The following is a 23,832-nucleotide window of genomic DNA, read 5'->3' as shown; positions in this document are numbered from 1 at the left end:
CAAGAAGGGAGAAATAGACATTGTACACTGAGGTATTTTTGTCGTGCAGCTGCATAAGCAGGCAGCTCATTTTGCATGATTTATAAGGACCTTTCTGGTTTGTTCTTTTTAACCTAGCGGACTGCAAGAAAGAGCTCCATGGCCAGGGGAATCATTAACTGAGGTATCCCTCAAAATAGGAATGTCTCCATGGAAGCACAACTCTGAAGGGGTCTTTTAGAGATCATCCCACCCAGGGATCTCAGTCCAGGCTGCACGTGGGAATATCCTGAGGTGTTTTTAACATCAGTGCCTGGGCTCTACCCCTAGGAAATTAAAAATTATTAATTTACATGTGGAGGGTTGCCATGCATATGCATGTTTAAAAGCTTGCCCAGGTGATTCTAATATGCAGCCAGAGTGGAGAACCGCTGACCAACTTCAACCTTCTCATAGTACAGAATGGAAAGTGAAATTCAGAGGGAAGGAGCTTGTCCAGTGTCATGGTCATCTTACTTGTCCAGTTGGGACAAGAACTCAGGGATCCTGATTCCCATGTCAGTGTTCTCTTGAAGATGGTCATGCTCTATTGTAAGCAGACCTTTGCAAATAGTAAGTGATCTCCTTGCTCCTTCCAGCAAAGCTCAGAGGTGCTTTTCAGCTATTGCTACCAGACAACTGTTCGCCAGTCCTACAAGGAGTAGTTTAATGAAATTAATTCTCATCCAGAATCCTACTGAGAGTTTACCAAGAAATGACAAGAGGATGTTGTGATTAAAAAATAATAATAATACTGTAGCCACTTTAAGTTTCATTTAAAGTAGAGACTGCTTGTTTTGTCTGGCTTTTGCTTGGGGTATGATGAGCAGCTGTGGAACAGAGTAAAACTAAGTAGTCCCTATACCCTAACGTAATGTGCTTTTAGAATAAGATGGTGAAAAGTATGCAACTTAACTTGGTTCCTTTTTCACCGTGGATGTCAGGAAGCTCATTTTAAACATATCACAGTTTAGGCTTATACAATAAAGTTTTTTGTTATGTCTCTTTCAATATTTATCAATGTCTTGTTATTTGAGTCTTGTTTTTACAGTATGTGCCTTTTGCTACAAGCTAAAGTAGCTTACCTCTTTTGGAAAGTAGTCAGGGTTATAAATAATAAATGCTCATGAGGAGATTGACCCAGCCATGATCTGAATGCCAACAATATCAAACCCCAACCCACAGCATCATAGCATCCCCATAAATGACAGTGCCTTCACTCAGAGCTCCTTGTTTGCTTGCTCATTGTGATGTTACTATTTGAAGTATTTCCATTTACTGATTGCTCCTTGGATAGATACAGAAGACTAAGGGAGGCAATTCTTCCTGCCAAAGAGCTTAAATTCTAAGCCCTGCAGTCAAACTTTTCAAAGGTGATTACTCTTAACTTACTTGCATCTCAAATGCCTTCAAAGCAAGTGAAGGGTGAAAACTAGGTTGTAAGGTAGGGAGTGGAGGGGAACAGCACATAAATATACAGAGGTACTGGGGGAGAGCTTGCTCTTACAGCTCCAGACACAGGTGCTGAGACTTCCAAGGTCTTAGTCACCTGTTTACAAGGAAGCCAGTGTCCCCTAAAATGAAATTTGCTGACTGGTTTCTTTATTTTGAAAGCTTTTATGCTGATTAAGTCAAAGTTAGCTCTTTCCACCCATTCTCACTGCCGTCCCTCTCTATGGGTTTTAAAACAAGGGGCACAGGCCAGCCATCTTATATTTATAGTGAAGTCTCGTGAGCAAGCCCAGCCTAAAAGAGTGTCCAGGCCAGAGCATCTTTTTTTGCAGTATCATCATGGCTGGTGATAAAAATTGAGAAGTGATAGAGCAAGAACAAGCTCCACATTTAAAATTACCACTCAAAGCAGTTGCTGGCTGGTCCATACCCTCCTGGTTCTATTAATCTTAGATGGCCATTAATAACAGGATACAGAAGTATCTGTCATCTGGCACAGGGCGGTTGGAGGGAGTTGTCAACCCAGGTGGCAGCAGGGGAGAAAATAAAACCTGTTGGGTAGGTGTTCTTTTGTCTGTTGACTTGGTTCTGTAGTGAGGAACTCTTTATATTTGGCCCAGGACTATTAAAGTGGCCAGTATCATCTTTAATGAAGCAGGACCTTTGCCAAGAGCAGCTAATGTGACTCCTCTGTCTTCTCTCACAATCCTAGGAACATGAAGGTAGGCACCGTCAGGTCAATCTCTCTCCCAGTCTGGATGACAGCAACTTTTTGGTGAGGAAATTATACCCCATTCTCCTTCCTCCTGCCTCATTGTACCTCTCTGTAAAGGGACCCCCATAAGCAATTGAATAATTTTTCTCTGTGGATGGATGGATGACAAGGATTGTGCTCTGTTATCTAAAGCCATACCATGCTCTCCTGAAACCTCATTAAAAGTGATTTTTGTATAGCTTAGATGGTCTGTTCTTGGGGTAACGAGAGCATAAATTTGGGGTGCACACAGATCTAGACTCAGATCTGTGTCCCACTCCCCAAACACACTCTCCCGACTAAATGTGTAGCTTCGGATAAATGACTTCTCTTTAAGTCTACTTGCTCATGTATAAAATGAAGATAATCGTAGCATCTACCTCATGGGGATGTTGTGTGGAGATGTATTAAGTGAAACACACATGTACAAGTCTCAGCAAAGTGCCTGGCACATAGCAAGTCCTCAATAAAGGGTAGTGGTTATTACCCAGTATAGAGGGTAACGACATCAAAGGCACTTATCCAGGGAAGCTCCTTAGAATCAAAGACATAAATTTTGGCAAACCATTTTCTAGGAGACTTTACAAGCTCAGTTCTCAGATCTCCAAGTTCTGTAGAATAGCAGCTCTGAAAATTCACATCTGATTGTTATGTCCATGAAGCTCAGCAGAAGACATAACATGCAGCCTTAAATAGAGCTAGAGAAAACTGGGAGTGTATTAAAATTGGCCACAAAAACAAGCAAAAATCAAGCTCTGTAATTAATGTTCAGCCATCCATAGACTGTGAAGTTTCACAAGACGGTCTAAAGGTCAGGAGTAGGACTTAGCTAGACCCAGAGCAAGAGCGAGAGAAAGGAAACACACGGCTGCACGGCCGCTGCTTCCAAGTTCTTTAACTTGGGACCTCATGTTGGGGAATTAGAGGAATTCCAATTAAGCCCTTTCGTTTTGATTTCTCATTAGGTTCTTAGAATATCTGCAGAAAATTAAATCGAACTAGAGACCTCCAGCCGGGAGATTTATCCGATTTAATGTTTTGAAAGAGACTTATTATCTTGTCAGGAATAATTCGAAAATCCAAATAAGAGCAATTGAATCAGCAGAATTCAGGCCTCAAGATAACAATCATTCTGTACAACCAACCATAGCATTTAAACAGCTGAAGTGGCATTTCAAAAGCTGCCGCTCCTGGCAGTTTTGTCCTTTCAACAGCTCAGCCCTTCCTAACCATACCTTCTCCCTTCCCCATCAGCACTGACCATGTTTTAAAGACCACAACAAAAAACCATGGCAATAGCATTCAAACTGTGCCTATCCTGGGTTCTTCATTCTCGTTTCACTTGTCTTCATTCAACGTCATGTTCTAATTGCTGGGTGGACAGGCTGCAGCCTTTCAAAATGCTGGTCCTTTTCTGCTGGGTGTCTTTGGCAGGCTGTGCTCTCCCTGTGAAATAGCAGCTGGCCCCCTCCCTCATCCTGTCCTTGGACAAGAGCTCACTGCTAGAAACAATTAAATGGTTTTCAAAATGTAACTGGGTTTTTTGTTTGTTTGTTTGTTTGCTTACAACCTGCCAGCTATAGGCAGCAATTACATTGCAAGATCTGAGCATGTTGTCTCATTAATATCCAGACCACTCGGGGCACCTGGGTGGCTCAGTGGGTTAAAGCCTCTGCCTTCGGCTCAGGTCGTGATCCCGGGGTCCTGGGATCGAGCCCCGCATCGGGTTCTCTGCTCGGCAGGGAACCTGCTTCCTCCTCTCTCTCTGCCTGCCTCTCCGCCTACTTGGGATCTCTGTCTGTCAAATGAATAAATAAAAAATCTTTAAAAAAAAAAATATCCAGACCACTCAGGAAAAGTCAGGTGTGCTCTGTCATGGCTTCCCTCAGAATCCCTGTTGAGACCCTGTGGATGTGGGGATTTTTTTCCCAAGTCTTATGTCTCAGTCCTGAAGGATGAGGTCCCTCTAAGCATTGTCAGCTGCCCTTGGTGCTACAAGACCACACAGGTCTCTAGACTTCTTTGTTGAGGGTAGGTTAGAGAGTACAGAGGGAGTAGAAGATAAGTAACAAATTTGAAACTTGCCAAGTGGTTTCTCTAATTTGAGTTATCTAAAAAAGTCTCTTTTACTTTAGAACAGTCTCCACTGGGTAAATATTTGATCAATTCAAAGCCATTTCTTCTTTCTCTCTCCTTCCTTCTTTCTGAGTATGGAGACAGCTTGAGTCCTCCTGGCATGAAGCTTGTGACACCCGGTTCACAAATTGTCTTCTTTCTCTGATTTTTGCTTTAGCATGACTGAGCTGGTCTGATGGCTGAACTGGTATTTGCTTAGGTACCACTGTCATTGCCTCTGGTCATTGAGGTTCCACACTTGACAACTTCCTTTTCCTAACTGAGGACTTTGCTACACCAGTAGTCTTCTCTGTACCCTTTGTCTCCTTCACAAGTGTATGTAGGAACTTCTGGGTCCTCTGCAGCCCAAGTACAAGCTTGAGAAAGACTATTCTATCTGACCCCTCAAACTGAGGTGCTACATTCTCCTGTGTCACATTGTTTTCCTCCAAGCGATGCCCACTGAAGTATGTTACCTTTCAGCCACAGCCCCAGAATGATATTGTCTCCCCCATATCTATCAGATTATTTCCATAACTCCAGCAAAGCTTCCACCCAATGAGGAAAATAGTGGAGTATGTGTCTAACAGCTTCTTCCTAGTTGTTTCCACATCTCACTATGGTGGAAGGAGTGTTTTTTTATCACACTTTCTCTTTGGAAAGAACTTACTCTGTTCCCCCATGGTACTGAGTCTCATGGCTGAGACTTAAAAGCAGAAGAGGGAGCCTCCTTGCTATACCATGAAAGAAACTATGATTTGAGTCTTTCAGGCATTGTTCTTGATGTTTGTGCCCATGATGACTAGGGACAAAGGATTATCAGGGACAAAAATTATAGTGTTTGGAAGCCCCCCCAAATATCTTCACTATATTTACAATAATCCACCTTGCCTTCTAGGGGAAGTGATCCCAAAGAGGAGGATTTGTTATTGAGCAAGGGCTGAGTGTAAGGATGCTCCCAGGAGAAGCTGAGAGTGAATCTCACTGTCCTGCCCAAAGAAGGGAAGACAAGAACACACAAAATATGGGTAGTGTCTGGTAAGAAGGGTCTAGCATGGTTGGGGAAGCTAGGGAAGGGCTGCTCTAGAGAAGAAAGGGTAGACTGGTTGGCTAGTAGCTGGAGAAGACTGTGGGAGTAGATCAGAGATGCTTAAAGGAAATATTTATGAAGTTTGGCTACACGTTATGAAATCTAACCTTCTTTTCCCTCACCCCAACCTCTTGGTAATAGAACATTCCTTCATGGAGATCTTATTCTGGAATGTGTGACAGTTGACCCTGACTTAAAGGTGGGCATGGAGTGAGAATCGGGGCTGCACATAGGGATCCAATCACACTGTAGCCCCATTTCTACCTCTACTGCATTCTGCACCTACATGGATGGACTCAGGAAATCAACAGTGTCTGGAAATATATCTCATATCCCTTAGTCATTCCTCTACTTTCTAATGGGGAGTTTGTCCATGCTTTTGGTTGAGCTGGTTTTATTTTTGTCACCCTATTTCAGATAATTAGGTGTAAAAATTTAAAAATTTCTGGAATGCAAACTGGTGTAGCCACTCTGGAAAACAGTATGGAGGTTCCTCAAAAAGTTAAAAATAGAACTACCTTATGACCCAGCAATTGCACTGCTCAGTATTTACCCAAAGAATACAAACATACTGATTCAGAGGGATACATACACCCTGATGTTTATAGCAGCATTATCAGCAATAGCCAAATTATGGAAACAGTCCAAATATGCATAGACTGGTGAATGGATAAAGAAGTTGTGAGATAGCTGATTTAATATTACTTAGCCATCAGATAATGAAATCTTGCCACTTGCAATGATGTAGATGGAGCTAGTGTGTATTGTCCTGAGCTAAATATGTCAGTCAGAGAAAGACAAATACCATATGATTTCACTCATATGTGGAATTTAAGAGATAAAGCAAATGAACATGATGGGGATAAAAGAAAGAGAGGTAAACCATAAAACAGACTCTTAACTATAGTGAACGAACTGAGAGTTGCTGGAGGGAGGTAGGCAAGGGGATGGGTTAAATGGGTGAAGGGTATTAAGGTGACACTTTTGGCGATGCACTGGGTGTTGTATGTAAGTGAACAGTAACTAAATTCTACTTCCCAAACTAATGTTACACTATGCGTTAACTAACTGGCATTTAAATAAAGACTTGAAACTGCCAAAAAATAACAACTAAATACATAAATAATAAATGTTCTACAGGATGAAAAATATTTTTAAATCTTTTTCTTTACTAATAAATCAGTCAGTTTATAAATATGTATTGAGTACCCATTTTATAGTAGTCAAGGTTCTAGATGCCTGGGATAGAGTGAGGACTATAAGAGGCTCATGGCTCGGGACACCTGGGTGGCTCAGTTGGTTGGACGACTGCCTTCGGCTCAGGTCATGATCCTGGAGTCCCGGGATCGAGTCCCGCATCGGGCTCCCAGCTCCACGGGGAGTCTGCTTCTCTCTCTGACCTTCTCCTAGCTCATGCTCTCTCTCACTGTCTCTCTCTCAAATAAATAAATAAAATCTTTAAAAAAAAAAATAAAAAAATAAAATTAAAAAAAAAAAAGAGGCTCATGGCTCATCATGCAGTTTTTTTTTTTTTTTTAATTTGACAGACAGAGATCACAAGTAGGCAGAGAGGCAGGCAGAGAGAGAGGAGGAAGCAGGCTCCCGGCTGAGCAGAGAGCCCAATGGGGGGCTCAGTCCCAGGACCCTGGGATCATGACCTGAGCTGAAGGCAGAGGCTTTAACCCACTGAGCAACCCAGGTGCCCTTCATCATGCAGTTTTAACCAAACATTAAATAAAGGAATATTGGATTATTTAGTGGGTAATTCCATGTGTGTGAAGTGCTGTAGTAGAGGAAATGTGGGTGGGTACCCCAAAAGGGAGTAATGAGGAGAGTCAGCATCCACCAAGTGGTCAGGAGGAACGTCTCAAAGGAATAGGTATTTGGCTGAGTTGTCCTAAATGATAAGCAAACATGAGCTAGAGAGAAAGGGGAGGAAGAACATTCCAGAAAAAAGAGCTAATACGTTCAACATTGTGGAGGCAATATCTTCCAGGACTGAGGGTAGCCAGCATGGGCTGAGCATAGGGAGTAAGAAAGGCAGTGGTAAGAAACAAAACTACAGACATTGCCAGACCTTGTGTTGATGGAGACAATATGGCACGGAAATAAGTGCATGAGAGTCGGACAGAAAGTCTGACTGCCTTGCCTCCTAAATGGGTGGCCTTGAGAATTGAACTTAACCTCTCTAAGACTGTGACACTAGAATAATGTATCTGAGCCATAGACTTATTTTGAGGATTAAATGAGATAATTCACAAAATTCACTTAGTAGAGTACCTTGGTATAGTAGGCACATGATAAACATGTTGTCGGCCACAACAAGGAATTTGGATTATATTTTGCAAGCAATGGACACCATCAATGAGTTTTTAAAAAGGATTTCATGATCTGTCTTGTGCCTTTAAAAGCATTGTTACGGCAGCAGAGAGGAAAAGAGGATGGAGGGGAAGGTGAGATATTGGGGGGGGATGGGTAGATTGTGGCAGCTGGTGGGGGAGTTGGTTGACTCAGTGTCCAATTCAGTTTTCCTCAAATATGCTTTCCTGCACTGCAGAGCCTACAGAAGACCAGATTATAGCTCAGGTTCTGGAACAGATAAGATTTCATCAATTACATACATCTTGGAGATTCAGAAGGTACTTCCAGCTGGCAAGACTGGTTGTGGACATTGGCTTTTCTGAAACAGAAGTCCAGGGTCAGACACCAGCAAAATAGTGGCAAGAAGCAGCTTCACTGGCTTTGTGATTCCCTGGGTAACATCTAAGGTCAACAGTACCAGTGCTGGATACCTTCCTGATTGTGGTAAGGAAGCAGTTCCCCTGATGGGCTCATTCTGTTGTATTGTTATGGAGGTTATTTCTGGAAGCCTATCTCAGAGTCTTCCAGTCGACCTAGAATTGTGTAAGCTTGTTGTTTTCAACATTAAATCACTGTATACTTAAAAGCTAAAAGAATTTCTACTTCCTACAATTAACCCCCAATTGACACAGAGATTAAAGGTATTGATACAGAGATTATTGTAATACTTCAGACAAGAAATGATAGCTAAAGTAGCCTACTGTCATGGGAGAATGTGTAGAACCGGACTGAACTAATAGGACTTACTTCACTGATTGAAATGACGTTGGAGAGGACTAACAGCTGACTCATAAATTATTGACTTGAGAAATTATGTGGGTAGTGGTACCACTTCTTAATGTTATCAAGATTGCAGTGGGGGCAGTCTGGGTAGAAAAACTATGCATTTAATTCTGGACATATTCTGTTTAAGACACATTTAAAGTGTTCACATGGAGATGTGGCAAAGTTTGTTGCAGATGTAAGTCTGGAGTTCAGAGGAACAGCCTGGGCTGGATATTTGGACATGCATTGTGTGGATATGGTGGTTACATTCTTGGAACTGCACAACATTACTTAGGGCACATGCAGAGTGAAACAAGAAAAAAAGTTCCAGTCAGATTTCTGAGAGATACTATTATTTATTGGGTGTTGAAAGAAAGAGGAACTGGAAAAGGAACCAAAGCAGGAGCAAAGGAGCCAAACCAAACTAGGAGCAGCTGGACAGGCAGGAGCAATACAAAGAGAGAGAAAAAGAATGAGGGAGAGAAATCAAGTAGGATGGAAACTGAAAGGTGTCCATTAGATTTAGCAACAGGGAGGTCAAAGGGAAAGTGGCAGGGGGAAGAAACCAGATTGGAGTGGGTTGCAAAAGAGTAGGAGGTGAGGGAATGGAGGAGATATATGTAAACAGCACTATGGGACAGCATTCACCAGCTCATATGCCAGAAAAGCTCAAAATAACAGTTATAGTGGTGGGCACATCCTTAAAGTGCTTTCTTCTGGCCATATCTTGAGTCCTCCAAAATCTCTAATCTTTCTGTAATGGAGACCCTTTATCTTCTACACATGAGGGAGAAATGTAGCTATGAAAATATAATTTAAAATCTCCAACAACTTAATGCTGAAGTTTGGCTATGAAAGAGAAAAGAGAGGGAGGCAGTAGCTGGAAAGGAGATGGGGTTGAGGGAAGGTTTATTTTTTAAGATGGGAGAGACTTGAGCTTGTTCAGTCCTGATGGGAAGAAGCCAAGAAAGAGAAAAAGGATTATTGGTTGTGCAAAGTTCCTGGGAAGACAGAACAGCACGGGATCCAGAACATAGGAGGAAGCATTGTTCTTGAATAGGAGCAGGGATCACTCAGTTCCAGTAGGAGGAAAGGAGAAGAAAATGATGATGGCTATCTTCGGTCAATTTCCTTAGAAGCCGAGCCTGATATGAGGTTTCTGTGCAAGTGATTTACTGAGGGAGTTTTCTCAAAAAAAAAAAAAAAAAAAAAAAAAAAAAAGTGTAAAGGAGTATGGGAAGCAGGATTTTGCAGGGCAAAAGCGAGGTAATATGGTTTCAGAAATCCAGACTCTGCATGATTCCTCAAGGAATTTTGGCATGTAACCCATTTCCACTGAGTTTATCTTTGAGGCCAGAGGACTGAATCAGTCTATCAGGTGGCCAATGGCTACCCTCTTGGAAGTGGGGTGGGGTGCATAATCCCCCAGATATCTCTGGATGAGGCAGCTTCCGTAGTCCGAGGAATCTTCCAGAGAAGGGTACAGGCACAAGTCATTAGCTGCCAACTTCCACACCAACTGGGCAATGAGCGTGCCCACCTCTTAAGAAGATCTCAGTGCGGCCCCAAGGACAGATGCTGCAGTGCTAGTGCAGGAACATTTGCATATTTGGTTTTGAGAATAAACAGTAAGTGAGGGGTAAAGGAGTCTGAGATTTAAGAAGATGAATAAGTTTGAAAGTAATAGGAGTATGAACTAACCAGGAAAACATAGTAGGCTTCCTGGCCTGTTGAGATTGGTGAGCGTGAGTTTCTATTGGTACCAACAACCCACTTGTGTAATTTTCTTTCCAGTTGCCCAGCAGTGCAGATGCAGCCATGGAGAAAGCAGTAGTCAGATTCATTGGAGGATGGAGTCAAGGTAGGTGTTTTAAAAGGACAGAAAGGAAGGGAAGTGTAGACACTAGTTATGATCCTTAGGGACTCACTGGCCTAGGGAGGAGACAGATGGAGAGGGAGAAAAAAGGTGAGAGTCAGTGGTGAGATGTTTCCATGAGGTTGGAGAATAGGTCTGGTTGGGAGTTATTCAGTGAACCAATTTAAGTGATAGAATTTCATAGACTGAAAGAGAGCTTTTAAAGCTTTGCGCAGTGGCAGTATCGTAGCCAATGAGGTTTATCCGAGGCACGATTATTGCTAATTGAAAGAGAGCTTTTAGAACCTTTGATCTAATAGGGTGGCTTATGGGAAATGGATGGCTGATTTGAGCCAAAGATGAGAGTCATCAATGAATGAGGCTGGAAATGACTGAGAAATAGAGGGAGTGGCAAACTGACATGGAGAGTGTTGCAACTGGAAGGCACATGCCTCAGAGTGAAGAGACTATACAATGAGACTTTCTTCTGAGGCTTTGGGGGACACCCAAAATCTTGTAGGAGGATTTGGTTACCAAGGCAACCTCCACCATCCAGCTCAGTCTTTATTTTTCCTGACTGAATAGCCCGCTTACACACCAGGCTTCTTCAATAAGCTGTGATCATTTGGGTTTCCATTTCTAATGTTCCCTACAAGTTTTCAAAGTCTTGTTGTGTTTTTTTTCCCCTTGAGATATATTTGCTATACTCAGAAGGAGAGCTACAGGCATGGTGCTCTAAGGTAGGCATTTGAGCCTCAGTGGAGTCTTGTGTTCTTAGAGTCAGTACCAAAGTAGCATTGCTTTAGGACGCTGTCAAAACAAGACCACTTTTCTCTGGGGGATAATTTGATGTAAACACTATGCCTCCAGGGGCTTTGGCTCTCCTTTCTCTTCACCTTAGGAAAGAGGCAGAATGCTCAGTGATTTCACAACTGAACAACTTGCCTTGATTTGATCCCCAGCTCTGAGTTTCTAGCTCTCCAAGTGTGCTTCCTCCTCTGTAAAATGATGCCAATGACACTACTTTCTTAACAAGTTTTTGTATTACAGCTCTTAGCACAATTTCTGACACAGAAATAGTCTGCCTCCCTTCATAAATAGTGAAGTGTCATGGAAATACTGGTTTTTGGAGTAAATGTGGCTTCTCCACTTGTTAGTTATATGGTCTGGACAATTATTTACAACTTGCCTTTCTTCATATATAAAGTGAGGGTAAACTCATGAAAGCAAAGAACAAAATGGTAGTTGCCAGGGGCTGTGGTGAGGGGGAAAAGGAGAATTGCTAATCAATGGTTACACCATTTATCTAAGATGTGTGGTTCTAAATCCTTGCTCTAAAACATTGTACCCATATATAGCAATATTGTATTGCATCCTTTAAAATATCTTAAGAGATAGATATCTATGGACTCTGGGAAATTGAGGGTTTCAGAGGGGTGGGAGGTCGGGGATGGGTTAGCCCAGGGATGGGTATTAAGGAGGGCATGTATTGCATGGAGCACTGGGTGTTACATGCAAACAATGACTCACTACAATGAACACTACGTCAAAAACAAATGATGCACTATATGGTGACTAACATAACATAATAAAAGAAAGTTCTTACATTACAATAAATAAATAAATAAATGTTTTTAAGTTTTCAATGCCAAAAGTGGGGGTAATAGGAGTTGGAAAGGATTAAATGAGATACTGTGCATAGGAAAGTGAGTGGTCAACTACTGTCCAGATTGTTTTCATTTCTTCTCAGAAATGTTGCAGTGCTAACATTGCCAAAAAGAACTAGTTAACTGGACATTTGGTACTAAATCTAAAGCCTTTGATAAAGCATCTCAGGATTTTTCAACATTGATAATAAATAGAGGAGAAAGAGCCTGTTATACATATGTTCAGTTTTGTAGGAATTAGATGTTTATACAGGGTGGACCCTCTTATTTTTGTTGACTGTAAAAGCCTCAAGAGCCCTTAAAGTCTATCCAGCTCATCCATTTTTTGTATTTGGGAAACTTTGGTCTTGGGGTATAGTAGGACTGCCTTAGCATTGAGCTTGTACCTACACTATAATAGTCCACAATTTAAAGGTATATCACAACCATGAATTTCACTAGGTCAGAGACCAAAGTCACTGAACATTGATTAATTCGGTTGACAGGAGTGTTTTAGTGTATTTTTCTAATAGTTGAGACTGTTCTTTGCACCTGATAGAGTGCTACAGGCATGGGAGCCTCTCAGTATGGAGACCCATGGAGATCTCTGATCCAAGAGAAAGATCTAATTGAATTTTATTCCAGAATATAAGAATGGAAGACACTTCCTCCAGGATCATTTCTATTCTCATCTGAAATCCTTCATTGACCCAAGTTGCATGTCAAAGGCAGGAATCACTATAAAAGAAACGCCGTGTTTAAAAAATTAATTTATAGACTCCCTGGCAGGAAATGTCCTTTGTGAAGCCCGTGATTATGTTACTTTCCTTCACCCAGAATGCACTGTGTCACTCAAAGCAGTCCACACAAGCTGTATGTCCAAATCATCTACACACCTCATTGTACTCCACAACCTCCATGTTTTATTCATCAACACCTGCTTCTCTGAGTATCACTGGCACATGTTTTGCTGAATGTAACTCCCTCTCAGCCTTTTATCAAATAATTTCCAATTCTCCATTAATAATTTGATGGGAAAAGGCTGGAGGTGGTGTTCTCTGCAATGTGACAAATACGCCAGTGATTTCATTTGAATTACAGCAATGCAGTGTCTACCTTCGTAATCAATGATTTTTCTTCCTTCCTGGGATGATAATAATTTTTTATTATAGTAGTGTTCAACAAACTTGGTAACATTCCCTGGTGATTTTCTATAACAGTGGCCATATGGAAATGTAATTTCAAAGTCCCTCTGATCTCATTCAGTTTTCTGCTATTGAATTAAATGTCAGTTGTCTTTGTATCATCTGCAAGATTTCTTCTATTTTGAATACTCTTAGTTTTCCCTCATTTATCTGGTGAATCATTCTGTACATTTATCACTAATATTAAATACCTATCTTAAAGGAAGTTGTTCAACATAATTTATTTTGCTGCCTCTAGTTTTAATAATATGTTAGTAAAATTGATTCCCAAGTGTCAAGAACTATAGAAGTAGATCAACAGGGGGGAAAGCTTGATTTTAAAAAGCATCGCACATATACCTTAGGTCCCGACTAATAAAAACATCTCATAATGTCTTTAAACATATTGATTTATGTGTTTTCTTAATCTCCTTCAACAGAACAGAGTTGAAAGTACTGCAAGTATTGCATGGAGCATTGGGTGTTATACGTAACAATGAATCTTGGAACACTGTATCAAAAACTAATGACATACTGGTGACTAACATAACATACTAAAAAACAGGAAAGTAATATGCTTAAACAGGTTTGGAATGAAGAGCATTACTGAGGATAGTAACTACTGGAAACAATTAAAATGTTTATCTATAGAATATTGGTTAAGCAATATAGTAGCCCATGTTATGAATACATAGTCATTAGAGAGAATGCAGTGGGCCAAAAACATTAAAAGGGACAAAATAATTTTTGTTAGCAAAAACTATATTACACAACAAGAAGATAAAAGATATGTATCTTTATACAACAAAATATACAACAAAAATATTTATAATGTTTATATAACAAAAATATTATAATATATATAATAGGTGTATACAGAAATGTAATGAAGAATTTCATAGAACCATATTAGTTTTGGGAGACAGATCAGTATCTTTTGGAATTTGACAGATCAATTAAACAAAACACAAAAAAGATACACATAATATGAAATTTATTTTATCCCATAAATTTTAGTATGTTGTGTTGTTATTTTCATCTTTCTCAAAATTTTTCTAATTTCTCTTGTTACCTCTTTTTTGACTTTTTGGTTGGTTGGTTGTTTGAGAGTGTGTTGCTTAATTTCTACATATTCGTGGATTTTCAAGTTTTCTTTCTACCATTGATTTCTTATTTTATTCCATTGTGATCAAAAAAGAGACTTTGTATGATTTCAAACTTCTTGAATGGTTATGCGGTCTAATAGGTGATCTATCCTGGGCAATATTCCATGTGCATTTGGAAGGAATTTATATTCTGCCATTGTTTGGTGGAGTGTTTTATATATGTCTGTTGGGTTCAGTATATGTATTACTAATACATATACAGATTACATATACATGTTATTAATACATTATTAATCTCATGATCTGTCTGTTGGATCCAATTGATCTATAGTGTTGTATACATCTTCTTTTCCTTGCTGATATTTGTCTTGTTTCCTATCCATTATTGAAAGTGGGGTATTGAAGTCTCATACTTTTATTGTGTTGCTATTTCTCCCTACAATTCTCTCAATGTATTACTAGGAGCTCTGAGGTTTAGTGCATAAATGTTTATAACTGCTATATCTTCTTAGTGAATTGACCCCTTTACCATTATGTAATATCCTTCTTTGTCTCATATAACAATTTTTTACTTAAAGTGTATTTTGTCTGATATTAGTATAGCCACTCTTGCTTTCTTTCGGTTACTATTTGTGGAATACCTTTTTTCAGGTTTTGATTTTTCATCCTATGTGTCCTTAGATCTAAAGTGAATCTCCTGGGATGCCTGGGTGGCTCAGTCAGTTAAGTGTCTGCCTTCGGCTCAGATCATGATCCCAGGGTCCTGGGAAGGAGTCCCACATTGGGTTCCTTGCCCAGTGGGGATGCTGCTTCTTCCTCTGCCTGCTGCTCTCCCTGCTTGTGTATACTCTCTCTCTCTCTCTGACAAATAAATAAAATTTCTTAAAAAGTAAATAAAGTGAATCTCCTGGAGGCAACGTATTGTTGGATATTATTTTTTTAAAAGATTTTATCTATTTATTTGACACAGAGAGAGAGATCACAAGCAGGCGGAGAGGCAGTCAGAGAGAGAGAGATTGAGGGGAGGAAGCAGGCTCCCCACCGAGCAGAGAGCCCCATGCAGAGCTCCATCCCAGGACCCTGGGATCATGACCCAAGCTGAAGGCAGAGGCCTTAACCCACTGAGCCACCCAGGTGCCTCTGGATATTATTTTTTAATCCAGTTAGCCAATCTATGTCTTTTCATTGGTGAGTTTAATCCATTTATATTTAAAGTAACTACTGATAGTCTATTGCTGTTTTGTTAACCGATTTTTTGTGTATCTTTTAACTTGTTTGTCCTTCCTTTCCTCTTTTACTGCCTTCCTTTGTGTTTTATTGACCTTTTTGGTAGGGACATGCTTTGATTTCCCTCTCATTTCTTTTGTTTATATTCCATAGATATTTTCATTCTGTTACCATTGCAATTACATAAAATACCTTAAAGTTGTAACATTCTATTTTAAACTGATAACTTCAATAACATACAAAAACTCTATTCTCGGGACACCTGGGTGGCTCAGTGGGTTAAAGCCTCTGCCTTCAGCTCAGGTCATGATCCTAGTGTCCTGGGATGGAGCCCTGCATCAAGCTCTCTTCTCAGCAGGGAGCCTGCTTCCCTGCTCTCTGCCTGCCTTTCTGCCTACTTCTGATCTCTGTCTTTCAAATAAATAAATAAAATCTTAAAAACAAACAAAACTCTATCCTCTACAGCTCTTTCCCCCTGCACTTCATGTTATTAATGTCACAAATTATGTCTTTATTTGTTGTATACCTATTAACATAGACTTATATTTTTTGCTAAGTTTTCATCTCTAATTCTATGCACCAAAATTACAATAATACAGTTTGCTATACTTGTCTATGTATTTACCTTTATTGGAGAATCTTATATTTTTATACAGTTTCATGTTGCTCTCTGCCATATTTTTGTTTCAATTCAAGTTACTCCCTTTAACATTTCTTATAGGACATGTCAAGTGGTAGTGAACTCTCTGACTTTTGCTTTTATGGGAAAATCTTCACTTCTCCTTCATTTTGAAAGTCAGTTTTTTTCAGATACAGCATCCTTTGTTGATGAGTTTTTGGGTTTTTGGTTTGTTTGTTTCTTTCTTTCAATGCTCTGAATATATTATCCCCTCTGGCCTGTAGGTTTTCTGCTGATAAGTCTGCTAATAATCCTACAGAGGCTCCCTTGTACATGATGAGTCAATTTTGTCTTGCTTCTTTCAAGATTCTCTCCTTGTTGTTGGCTTCTGACAATTTGATTATAATGTGACTAATTATAATAATCATTAAATGGTCTATTTGGGTTTATCATAGTCAAAGTTTTTGAACTTCTTGAATATATATATGCCCATTTCTTTCCCAACATGGGAATTTTCAACCATTATTTCTTTAAATAAAATTTCCATGCCCCTTTCTCTCTTTTTCTTCTGAGATTCTGATAATGCATCTGCTGATCTACTATCTAGTATCTTATAAGTCCCTTAGGCTCTCTTACTTCTCTTAATTCTTTTTTTCTTTTTGCTCCTGTAACTGATTCCCGGTGACCTAACTTCACACACTGGTTCTTTCTTCTGCTTGATCAAGTTTGTACTGAAGCTCTCTAGAAATTTTCCGTTTAGTTTTTGTAATTCTTGTAATTTTCTGCTCCATAATTTGTTTGGTTCTTCTTCTTCTTCTTCTTCTTTTTTTTTTTTTTTTACTGTTTTCTTTTTTTTAATTTAATTTCTTTTCAGTGTAACAGAATTCATTGTTTATGCACCACACTGAGTGCTCCATGCAATACGTGCCCGCCATAATACCCACCACCTGGTTCCCCCAACTTCCCACCCCACCCCTTCAAAACCCTCAGATTGTTTTTTCAGAGTCCATAGTCTCTCATGGTTCATCTGCCCCTCCAATTTCCCTCAACTCCCTTCTCCTCTCCATCTTCTTGATAGTTTCTTTTTGTTGATATTCTCATTTTGCTCATGCATTGTTTTCCTGATTTCATTTAGTTTTCTATTGGTGTTCTCTTTTAGCTCATGAGCATCTTTATGACAATTAAGTTCTTTGTCAGGCAGCTTAGAGATCCGCATTTATTTAAGGTCTGGTTCTAAAGTTTTATTATGTTACTTTGGGCCATGTTTCCCTGTTTCTTTGAATGACTTGTGATATTTTTTCTTGAGATTTGTGCATTTGAATAAGCAGCCACCTCTCCCAGGCTTTAAGTACTGGATTCACACAGGAGAAGAACTTCATAATTAACCTGAGTAGAAGTTCTAGGACTGGGGCATCTGGGTGGTTCTGTCAGTTAAGTGTCTGTCTTCAGCTCAGGTCATGATCCCGGAGTCCTAGGATTGAGCCCCCATGTTGGGCTTCCTGCTCAGCAGGGAGTCTGTTTCTCCCTCTCCCTCTGCTCTTCTCTCTCTCTTTCATGTTCTCCCTCTCTTTCTCACTCTCTCTCTCTCTCTCTCTCAAATAAATAAATGTACCATATGCTTGCTAATTGAACTTAAATTTTAAAAAGATGCTTTCCACATAAAATAAATAAATAAGCAAACAAATAAATAAATAAATAAATAAATAAAATCTTTAAAAAAAGTTCTAGGACCCTTCAAACCTTTTCTGATCTCTTGTACCCTTTGATGTATGCCTGAAGAACTGTGGCTGTAATATTCTGTAATGCTTGCCTTTGTTTTCAGCAGCTTGCAAACTCTGGTACCAGTCCTGTAATTGCTCTGAGTCAGGTAATACAGAAACCAATCCCTCAGATAGCAACTTCAAAGACAAACAATCCCCAGACAGCCCAGAAAGTTGGATGCACAGTCCACCTTTTTGTTTCAGATTCTAGGGAAGATCTCTGGTATTGGAATGGGGGGAGTGTTGTGATTTGCTATGCTGGGTAGAGGGAGGTTATGGTTTTGCAAAATTTCATAAATTTTTCCACCTCTTTCTCTGGAGTTCTTTCTTGATTTTACATGAGCTTGTGTTCCATGGCTTCTCAATTCAACTCTCTAGAGTTTTCACAGAGATATTATGGTCCATATATCGGTAATTCACTGTTTCTGTGGGGGAAAGAGAAACAGGAGTTTCTTAGTCTGCCATCATGCTCTAACTCTTGTATACTTAAAAAAAAAACTTGGCATCTAGAATGAGAAACTCTTTATTGTTTATTATTTTGTACTATTTGAAATAGTTCAAACTATATTACTTTTTTTTCTGATTTTTTTTTTATGACTTGCAATTTATTCAGAAGAAAACAACACAGAAGGTAAGGAATTACCCACTGATAAATGGCCATTATCAAGCACATGGAATTGACCCCCAAATGGATTATTCATTTTATAATATTTTTTTCTTTGCAGATTATTCTTTTTCAGCATAACAGTATTCCTTGTTTTTGCACCACACCCAGGGCTCCATGCAATCCGTACCCTCTCTAATACCCACCACCTGGTTCCCCCAACCTCCCACACCCCACCCCTTCAGAAACTTCAGATTGTTTTTCAGAGTCCATAGTCTCTCATGGTTCACCTCCCCTTCCAATTTCCCCCAACTCCCTTCTCCTCTCCATCTCCCCATGTCCTCCATGCTATTTGTTATGCTCCACAAATAAGTGAAACCATATGAAAATTGACTCTCTCTGCTTGACTTATTTCACTCAGCATAATCTCTTCCAGTCCTGTCCATGTTGCTACAAAAGTTGGGTATTCATCCTTTCTGATGGAGGCATAATACTCCATAGTGTATATGGACCACATCTTCCTTATCCATTCGTCCGTTGAAGGGCATCTTGGTTCTTTCCACAGTTTGGCGACTGTGGCCATTGCTGCTATAAACATTGGGGTACAGATGGCCCTTCTTTTCACTACATCTGTATCTTTGGAGTAAATACCCAGTAGTGCAATGGCAGGATCATAGGAAAGCTCTATTTTTAATTTCTTGAGGAATCCCCACACTGTTTTCCAAAGTGGCTGTACCAACTTGCATTCCCACCAACAGTGTAAGAGGGTTCCCCTTTCTCCACATCCCCTCCAACACATGTTGTTTCATGTCTTGTTAATTTTGGCCATTCTAACTGGTGTAAGGTGATATCTCAATGTGGTTTTAATTTGAATCTCCCTGATGGCTAGTGATGATGAACATTTTTTCATGTGTCTGATAGCCATTTGTATGTCTTCATTGGAGAAGTGTCTGTTCATATCTTCTGCCCATTTTTTGATATGATTATCTGTTTTGTGTGTGTTGAGTTTGAGGAGTTCTTTTATAGATCCTGGATATCAACCTTTTGTCTGTACTGTCATTTGCAAATACCTTCTCCCATTCCGTGGGTTGCCTCTTTGTTTTCTTGACTGTTTCCTTTGCTGTGCAGAAGCTTTTGATTTTGATGAAGTCCCAAAAGTTTATTTTGGCTTTTGTTTCCTTTGCCTTTGGAGACATATCTTGAAAGAAGTTGCTGTGGCTGATATCGAAGAGGTTACAGCCTATGTTCTCCTCTAGGATTCTGATGGATTCCTGTCTCACGTTGAGTTCTTTTATCCATTTTGAGTTTATCTTTGTATACGGTGTAAGAGAATGGTCGAGTTTCATTCTTCTACATATAGCTGTCCAGTTTTCCCAGCACCATTTATTGAAGAGACTTTTTTCCACTGTATATTTTTTCCTGTTTTGTTGAAGATTATTTGACCGTAGAGTTGAGGGTCCATATCTGGGCTCTCTACTCTGTTCCACTGGTCTATGTGTCTGTTTTTATGCCAGTACCATGCTGTCTTGGTGATCACAGCTTTGTAGTAAAGCTTGAAATCAGGTACCGTGATGCCCCCAGTTTTATTTTTGTTTTTCAACATTTCCTTAGCGATTCGGGGTCTCTTCTGGTTCCATACAAATTTCTGGATTATTTGCTCCAGCTCTTTGAAAAATACCGGTGGAATTTTGATCAGAATGGCATTAAAAGTATAGATTGCTCTAGGCAGTATAGACATTTTAACAATGTTTATTCTTCCGATCCAAGAGCATGGAATGGTCTTCCATCTTTTTGTGTCTTCTTCAATTTCTTTCATGAGTGTTCTGTAGTTCCTTGAGTACAGATCCTTTACCTGTTTGGTTAGGCTTATTCCCAGGTATCTTATGGTTCTTGGTGCTATACTAAATTGAATCGATTCTCTAATTTCCCTTTCTGTATTTTCATTGTTAGTGTATAAGAAAGCAACTGATTTCTGTATATTGACTTTGTATCCTGCCACGTTACTGAATTGCTGTATGAGTTCTAGTAGTTTGGGGGTGGAGTCTTTTTGGTTTTCCATATAAAGAATCATGTCATCTGCAAAGAGAGAGAGTTTGACTTCTTCATTGCCAATTTGGATACCTTTTATTTCTCTTTGTTGTCTGATTGCTGTTGCTAGGACTTCTAATACTATGTTGAACAAGACTGGTGAGAGTGGGCATCCTTGTCATGTTCCTGATCTCAACGGGAAGGCTGCAAGCTTCTTCCCATTGAGGATGATATTTGCTCTGGGTCTTTCATAGATAGATTTTATGAAGTTCAGGAATGTTCCCTCTATCCCTATACTTTGAAGCGTTTTAATCAGGAACAGATGCTGGATTTTGTCAAATGCTTTTTCTGCATCAATTGAGAGGGCCATGTGGTTCTTCTCTCTTCTCATATTAATTTGTTCTATCACATTGATTGATTTGCGAATGTTGAACCATCCTTGTAGCCCAGGAATGAATCCCACCAGGTCATGGTGGATAGTCTTTTTAATGTGCTGTTGGATCCTGTTTGCTAGGATCTTGTTGAGAATCTTAGCATCCATATTCATCAGTGATATTGGTCTGAAATTCTCCTTTTTGGTAGGGTCTTTGCCTGGTTTGGGGATCAGGGTAATGCTGGCTTCATAGAAAGAGTCTGGAAGTTTTCCTTCTGCTTCAATTTTTTGAAACAGCTTCAGGAGAATTTCTTCTTTGAATGTTTGGTAGAATTCCCCAGGGAATCCGTCAGTTCCTGGGCTCTTGTTTTTTGGGAGGTTTTTGATCATTGCTTCAATTTCGTTACTAGATATTGGTCTATTCAGGTTGTCAATTTCTTCCTGGTTCAATTTTGGGAGTTTATAGTTTTCCAGGAATGCATCCATTTCATCTAGGTTGCTTAGCTTATTGGCATATAACTGTTGATAATAACTTCTGATGATTGTTTCTACTTCCTTGGTGTTAGTTGTGATCTCTCCCTTTTCATTCATAATTTTATAAATTTCGGCTTTCTCTCTTTTCTTTTGGATTAGTGTGGCCAATGGTTTATCGATCTTATTGATTCTTTCAAAAAACCAGCTTCTAGTTTCATTGATACGTTCTACTGTATCTCTGGTTTCTACCTCATTGATTTCAGCTCTAATCTTGATTATTTCCCCTCTTATGTGTGGAGTTGGTTTGATTTGTTGTTGATTCTCCAGTTCTTTAAGGTGTAGAGACAGCTATATGGATGACCAAACAGAATTGATTAGGGCCGAACTGAAAGCGACCAGAGATGATGTTCACAATGTTAGGGCAGAGCTAAAATCTACCAGGGCTGAGGTTCACAATGCTCTCAATGAGTTCCAATCTAATCTAAATTCTCTCAAAGCTAGGGTAACTGAGACAGAAGATAGAATTAGTGATCTGGAGGACAAATAGAGAGAAAGGATCAGGAGGAAGCCTGGAACAAACAGCTTAGAAGCCATGAAAACAGAATCAGGGAAATAAATGATGCCATGAAACATTCCAACGTCAGATTTATTGGAATCCCTGAAGGGGAGGAGAAAGAAAAAAGTCTAGAAGATATAGTGGAACAAGTTCTTCATGAAAATTTTCCCAATCTCGCGAATGGACCCAGCGTTCATGTACTAGAGGCCGAACGGTCTCCACCCAAGATTATAGATTCCAAAAAAAAATCAAGGCACATGATAGTCAAATTGAGGAATCATAATTATAGATATAATCTCTTGAAAGCCGCTAGGACAAAGAGGCTCCTTACTTACAGAGGAAAGCCCATCAGAATAACGTCAGACCTGTCCATAGAGACCTGGCAAGCCAGAAAGGGCTGGCAAGATATGTTCAGGGCACTAAATGAGAAGAACATGCAGCCAAGAATACTTTATCCAGCAAGACTGACATTCAAAATGGATGGAGAGATAAAGAGTTTCCAAGACTGGCAAGGCTTAAAAGACTATGCAACCACCAAGCCGAAACTGCAGGAAATATTAAGGGGGGGTTCTATAAAAGAGGAAAAATCCTAAAAATAGCATTGAACAGAAATATAGAGACAATCTACTGAAAGAAAGACTTCAAAGGTAACACGATGTCAATAAAAACGTATCTATCAATAATCTCTCTCAATGTGAATGACCTAAATGCACCCATAAAACAGCACAGGGTTGCAGATTGGATAAAACGACAGGACCCATCCATATGTTGTCTACAAGAGACCCATTTTGAACCTAAAGATACACCCAGACTGAAAGTGAAGGGTTGGAGAAGCATCTTTCATGCCAATGGGCCTCAAAAGAAGGCTGGGGTAGGGATTCTCATATCAGATAAATTAGATTTTAAACTAAAGACTGTAGTCAGAGATACAGAAGGACACTACATCATTCTTCAAGGGACTATCCACCAAGATGATCTAACAATTGTAAATATCTATGCCCCCAATATGGGAGCAGCCAATTACATAAGAAAACTGTTAATCAAGATAAAGAGTCATATTGGTATGAATACATTAATAGTAGGAAATCTTAACACACATCTCTCAGAAATAGACAGATCATCGAAGCAGAAAATCAATAAAGAAACAAGAGCATTGAATGACACATTGGACCAGATGGACCTCATAGATATATACAGAACATTCCACCCTAAAACAACAGAATACTCATTCTTCTCGAGTGCACATGGAACCTTCTCAAGAATAGACCACATACTGGGTCACAAATCAGGACTCAACTGATACCAAAAGACTGAGATTATTCCCTGCATATTCTCAGATCACAATGCTTTGAAACTGGAGCTCAATCACAAGGAAAAGTTCGGAAGGAACTCATACACCTGGAAGCTAAAGACCACCTTGCTTAAGAATGCTTGAATCAACCAGGAGATCAAAGAAGAACTGAAACAATTCATGGAAACCAATGAGAATGAAGACACTTTGGTCCAAAACCTATGGGATACAGCAAAGGCGGTCCTAAGGGGGAAATACATAGCCATCCAAGCCTCCCTCAAAAAAAAAAAAAATTGAAAAATCCAGAACACACCAGCTGTCTCTACACCTTAACAAACTATATTACTTTTTAAGAGTTAAGAAATATGATTGAAAAAGTGATATTACAAAATCTATTATGGGAAAACAGAGAAGAAAGTGATTATGAAGTGATCCTGTGTCAAAAAAAAAAAGTCTAGTCAGGAAAAATGAATCTACAACAGGTATCTACATAAGTAGAATTTTATATGGAGGACTCATCACAAAAATATAAAGTGAGAAGACAAACAGGGTTA

The 23,832-nt window shown here is 39.6% G+C and overlaps 1 pseudogene; it reads left to right on the top strand.

Annotated features, from left to right (window-relative positions):
• The first annotated feature begins 10,634 nt into the window (after positions 1-10,634).
• LOC125090098 (uncharacterized) lies at positions 10,635-10,764 on the top strand (annotated as a pseudogene).
• The last annotated feature ends 13,068 nt before the right edge of the window (positions 10,765-23,832 follow it).

This window comes from Lutra lutra, chromosome 17 (assembly GCF_902655055.1).
Source record: "Lutra lutra chromosome 17, mLutLut1.2, whole genome shotgun sequence".
In the NCBI taxonomy this organism is placed as follows: Eukaryota; Metazoa; Chordata; class Mammalia; order Carnivora; family Mustelidae; genus Lutra; species Lutra lutra.
This window is presented reverse-complemented; position numbering and strand designations above follow the sequence as displayed.